The sequence below is a fragment of the Salmo salar genome, unplaced genomic scaffold (genome assembly GCF_905237065.1).
Source record: "Salmo salar unplaced genomic scaffold, Ssal_v3.1, whole genome shotgun sequence".
NCBI classification, from domain to species: Eukaryota; Metazoa; Chordata; class Actinopteri; order Salmoniformes; family Salmonidae; genus Salmo; species Salmo salar.
In genome coordinates, this window is record NW_025548136.1 from 68,967 (window position 1) to 74,966 (window position 6,000).

The window sequence follows — 6,000 nt, forward strand, 5'->3', positions numbered from 1 at the left end:
CATGAAAGAGGAGGATGGCGTTGGTGTTTCTCTACAAGTAGGGTGAGTCAACATGTGTTTTCTACTTAGACACACACACACACACGGACAGCCCCAACATATTTAGCTCACATTGATTGGACTAAATAGTTGTTGGTATCTTTTAGTTGTCACTGTATTAGACTAAACAGAGGTGATTTGATGATGTTGAAGTGTTGAAGTGTAAATGGTGCTGGAATAGTGGAGGCAGATCCTGTTTTCTTTGTGACTTGCTGTAACTCTGTGGTTCTAAATCAATAGTTGTTTAGTAGTCAGAAAAATGACCTTGCTTGACCATGCTGTAGGTAATGTAACTGTTTGTTACATGTAATATGTTTTGTGGACTTCACAGGACAGATGTTGCTCTCTGGTTTTGTGATGAAACAAAGGTGCGGTTGAATTTTTTCTGCCACTGTGTGTCACAAGTATTGCCGTGATGAATGGAGGACCAATACGCAGCAGGAATGTGGATGCTCATCTTTTAATTAGATGAAATGAAGCTTTCACAAGAACACAAGAACGACAAAGGACAGTTTCACAGGCTAAAGCAACGCTACTTAGCAGTGCAAAATGTAACTACCCACAAATGACAAACCAAACACACACCTACTTATAGGACTCCCAATCAGAGGCAACTAGAAACACCTGCCTCTAATTGAGAGTCCAGCACCCAAACCTACACATAGAAAAACTAACCTAGAACATACTAATTCAGAAACATACACCCAAAATCCAGGTACACATAAATTACACACCCATCTAAACCACACACACAAAAAAACCCACCATACAAAACAAACATACCTCTGCCACGCCCTGACCAAATATAATACAAATAATACCTAAATACTGGTCAGGACGTGAAAGTGTGTCTTCTTATAATCTCGGTTTTAGGCTTTTTTATCACAGTGTCAAGGAATATAAACTAACAGGTTACAGAGCAAACAACGCAATTATCACAACACATAGGTTGTAATATGGCTTTTGTTTCTGGATTGGCTTCCCCAGTGATTTTACCCAGAACCCACTGCTGCTGCCAGGGCCGCCTGGATGCCAGATCTTCACCAGTCTAGTACATAACTCAACTCTCTCCCTGACCCCCACCAGTCTTGTACATAACTCAACTCTCTCCCTGACCCCCACCGGTCTTGTACATAACTCAACTCTCTCCCTGACCTCCACCAGTCTAGTATATAACTAAACTCTCTCCATGACCCCCACCAGTCTAGTACATAACTCAACACTCTCCCTGACCCCCACCAGTCTAGTACATAACTCAACTCTCTCCCTGACCCCACCAGTCTACAACATAACTCAACTCTCTCCCTGACCCCCACTAGTCTAGTTCATAACTAAACTCTCTCCCTAACCCCCACCAGTCTAGTAGGTAACTCAACACTCTCATTAACCCCCACCAGTCTAGTATGTAATTGAACTCTCTCCTTGACCCCCAAACAGTCTAGTACATAACTCAACTCTCTCCCTGACCCCCACCAGTCTAGCACATAACTCAACCGTCTCCCTGACCCCCACCAGACTACAACATAACTCAACTCTCTCCCTGACCCCCACCAGTCTTGTACATAACTCAACTCTCTCCCTGACCTCCACCAGTCTAGTATATAACTAAACTCTCTCCCTGACCCCCACCAGTCTAGTACACAACTCAACACTCTCATTAACCCCCACCAGTCTAGTATGTAATTGAACTCTCTCCTTGACCCCCAAACAGTCTAGTACATAACTCAACTCTCTCCCTGACCCCCACCAGTCTAGTACATAACTCAACTCTCTCCCTGACCTCCACCAGTCTAGTATATAACTCAACTCTCTCCCTGACCCCCACCAGTCTAGTACATAACTAAACTCTCTCCCTGACCCCCACCAGTCTAGTACATAACTCAACTCTCTACCTGACCCCCACCAGTCTAGTACATAACTCAACTCTCTCCCTGACCCCCACCAGTCTAGTACATAACTCAACTCTCTCCCTGACCCCCACCAGTCTAGCACATAACTCAACCGTCTCCCTGACCCCCACCAGACTACAACATAACTCAACTCTCTCCCTGACCCCCACCAGTCTAGTACAAAACTCAACTCTCTTCCAGACCCCCACATGTATTATTACACATCCCGTTTAGCCACACCCTAGGTTTAGCTGTATTTCTACACACCCCATTTAGCCATATCCTAGGTTTAGCTGTATTTCTAAGATTTGGCATGGGTACTCAGATCCTCAAAAGGTTCTACAGCTGCACCATCGAGAGCATCCTGACGGGTTGCAACACTCCCTGGTATGGCAACTGCTTGGCCTCTAACCACAAGGCACGACAGAGGGTAGTGCCTACGGCCCAGTACATCACTGGGGCCAAGCTTCCTGCCATCCAGGACTTCTATACCAGGCGGTGTCAGAAGAGGGCCCTAAAAGTTGTCAACGACTCCAGCTACCCTAGTCAGACTGTTTTCTCTGCTACCGCACGGCAAGTGGTACCGGTGCCCCAAGTCTAGGTTCAAGAGGATTCTAAACAGCTTCTACCCCCAAGACATAAGACTCCTGAAAATTTTATCAAATGGCTTTACAGACTATTTGCATTGTCTCCCCCCCCCTCTTCTATGCTGCTGCTACTCTGTTATTATCTATGCATAGTCACTTTAACAACTCCACCTACATGTACATATTACTTATATAGCCTCCACATTGACTCTGTACCGGTACCCCTGTATATAGCCTCCACATTGACTCTGTACCAGTACCTCTGTATAGAGCCTCCACATTGACTCTGTACAGGTACCCCCTGTATATAGCCTCCACATTGACTCTGTACCGGTACCCCTGTATATAGCCTCCACATTGACTCTGTACCGGTACCCCTGTATATAGCCTCCACATTGACTCTGTACCAGTACCCCCTGTATATAGCTTCCACATTGACTCTGTACCGGTACCTCCTGTATATAGCCTCCACATTGACTCTGTACCAGTACCCCCTGTATATAGCCTCCACATTGACTCTGTACCAGTACCCCTGTATATAGCCTCCACATTGACTCTGTACCGGTACCCCCTGTATATAGCCTCCACATTGACTCTGTACCCGTACCCCCTGTATATAGCCTCCACATTGACTCTGTGCAGGTACCCCTGTATATAGCCTCCACATTGACTCTGTACTGGTACCACCTGTATATAGCCTCCACATTGACTCTGTACCAGTACCCCCTGTATATAGCCTCCACATTGACTCTGTACCAGTACCCCCTGTATATAGCCTCCACATTGACTCTGTACCAGTACCCCCTGTATATAGCCTCCACATTGACTCTGTACCAGTACCCTCTGTATATAGCCTCCACATTGACTCTGTACCAGTACCCTCTGTATATAGCCTCCACATTGACTCTGTACCGGTACCCCCTGTATATAGCCTCCACATTGACTCTGTGCAGGTAGCCCTGTATAAGCCTCCACATTGACTCTGTACCAGTATAAACCCTCTCTATTGTTATTTTACAGCTGCCCTTTAATTACTTGTCACTTTTATCTCCTTTTTTAGGTATTTTCTTAAAACTGCATTGTTGGTTAAGGGCTTGTAAGTAAGCATTTCACTGTTGTATTCGGCGCATGTGACAAATAAAATATGATTTGATATAAACTAATCTGCAGAGGTTCACTTTTCCATGGAAGGGGAATGTGTGTTCACATGGGTGTTGTTGCACCATACCAACGATAAGCCTGTCTCCTCCATCACATCATGAAAGGTCATGTTGATGTTCATTTGACCCCCCCCCCCCACCCTCTCCCACTCTCTCGCTCATTAAATTCAGGTTAGAAAGTACAGCTCAGTTTCCACCTCATTTTGTGGGCAGTGGGCACATGGCCTGTCTTCTCTCTGCCTGTTTCAATCCTTTCTCAATAGCAAGGCTATGCTCACTTCATTTGTACATTGCACATTTTCTCCTCAGTTTTCTATCATGTAGTCTGCCACCGTGTAATGTCTGTTTAGGGCCAAATAGTCTTGGCATTTTTATATTTTGGGGGAAAATACTTTTTTTTTATCCGAGCAATATAAGAAAGATCAGGAAACACATTTCTTTCCTACATGTATTTAACCCCTTATTTGTGGAACTAAACTATCTCCATATATACTTCCATAAATGTGTTAAACTGGTACCAGGAGACCTTCAGACGAGTCTTGTAAAGCTTGTGGACGTCCTAGATCATAACAACCTGTACGTGTTCCTGAGAGACTCACCTTTCCATAGTGGGGTCATGTTAGTGTGTCCTAGATCATAACAACCTGTACGTGTTCCTGAGAGACTCACCTTTCCATAGTGGGGTCATGTTAGTGTGTCCTAGATCATAACAACCTGTACGTGTTCCTGAGAGACTCACCTTTCCATAGTGGGGTCATGTTAGTGTGTCCTAGATCATAACAACCTGTACGTGTTCCTGAGAGACTCACCTTTCCATAGTGGGGTCATGTTAGTGTGTCCTAGATCATAACAACCTGTACGTGTTCCTGAGAGACTCACCTTTCCATAGTGAGGTCATGTTAGTGTGTCCTAGATCATAACAACCTGTACGTGTTCCTGTGAGACTCATCTTTCCATAGTGGGGTCATGTTAGTGTGTTGTCCAAACGGTTCTGACACTACAGACAGAAGTTGGCAGATGGACTGTTTGACTTCAGACGATGCTTATGGGGTCGTAGAGCAAAACGGAGAACATCATCGTGTTCCTGAGTCTCATCTTTCCATAGTTTACAGGCCAAACTGATCGGATGTTACAGATTTCCACACGGCCGCAGAAATTGTTGACTAAGGGTTAAATTATAAATGAAAAGAGCATCTGCCAAACATGGATTGTGTGTGGGGGGTACAGAGATGTGGTAGTCATATAATAATCATGCTGTGGTCTACATTTTGTTCATCATCAAGCAGACCAGATCATTAGAGATGGTGGGAGAGCCTGTTAGGCTGTTTAAAATGGAACAATATCATTTATATACTGTAGCATGAGACTAATACCTCTATATACATTTTAACAGGATTTGAGTGACGTTTTCTAAATTGTTTTCATAATTAAATATAAATATATAATACATTTTTCACTGAGACATGGTGTGTACATCAATTTAAATCCCAACTTGTAAGGAAAGTATAAATAATAAAAAATCAACAATGTATTGGACAGGCCTATGAGGTCTAAAGGTCTGTCTTTCCAAGACATTCTGTTAATCTGCAAGCAGACCTGGTGATTCTAGATGGTGGGAGAGCCAGTTATTTAAAATGGAAGAATATAACTTACTGTAGCCTATATAATGTAACAATGACAATAATCCCTTCATATATAGTGTAGTTGAAGGTTATTTTAGTGTCATAAAAAGTGTTCATTAAAACAAATCAGGATGTTTTGGTGGAAGGATTTAATGTAGATGTTCTGCTGTGTATCCAGGTGTTCATATGAAAGTTCTACATTTGTAATTCTTTACCAGAGAAAGTTGTGGATTACTTTTCTGTGGGTGACCTAAGGCTTCGGTCTTTGACAATTCAGCTACTTTGTTAACAGTCCTACAACTGTCACCTTATGTAACAACTGATTTACTTAATAACAAAGGCACATCTCAATATGTGGTCCAGGTGCCTTAGTGTTCCTATAAAAACCTGTGTCCAAACTCAGCATTAAATAGTGTCTAATCAGAATAGTGTACAGAGATAAGTTATTACACCTATTGAAATGTAATGTGTTTTTACTGTTTATTCTGTTGCATTAAAAAAGTCACTGTTGCCTATTAGATCAATATCAGTGTGAACACGTCTGATTGGACTAGATCCATGTTGAGGTGAGACACGTCTGATTGGACTAGATCCATGTTGAGGTGAGACATGTCTGATTGGACTAGATCCATGTTGAGGTGAGTCACGTCTGATTGGACTAGATCCATGTTGAGGTGAGACACGTCTGATTGGACTAGATCCA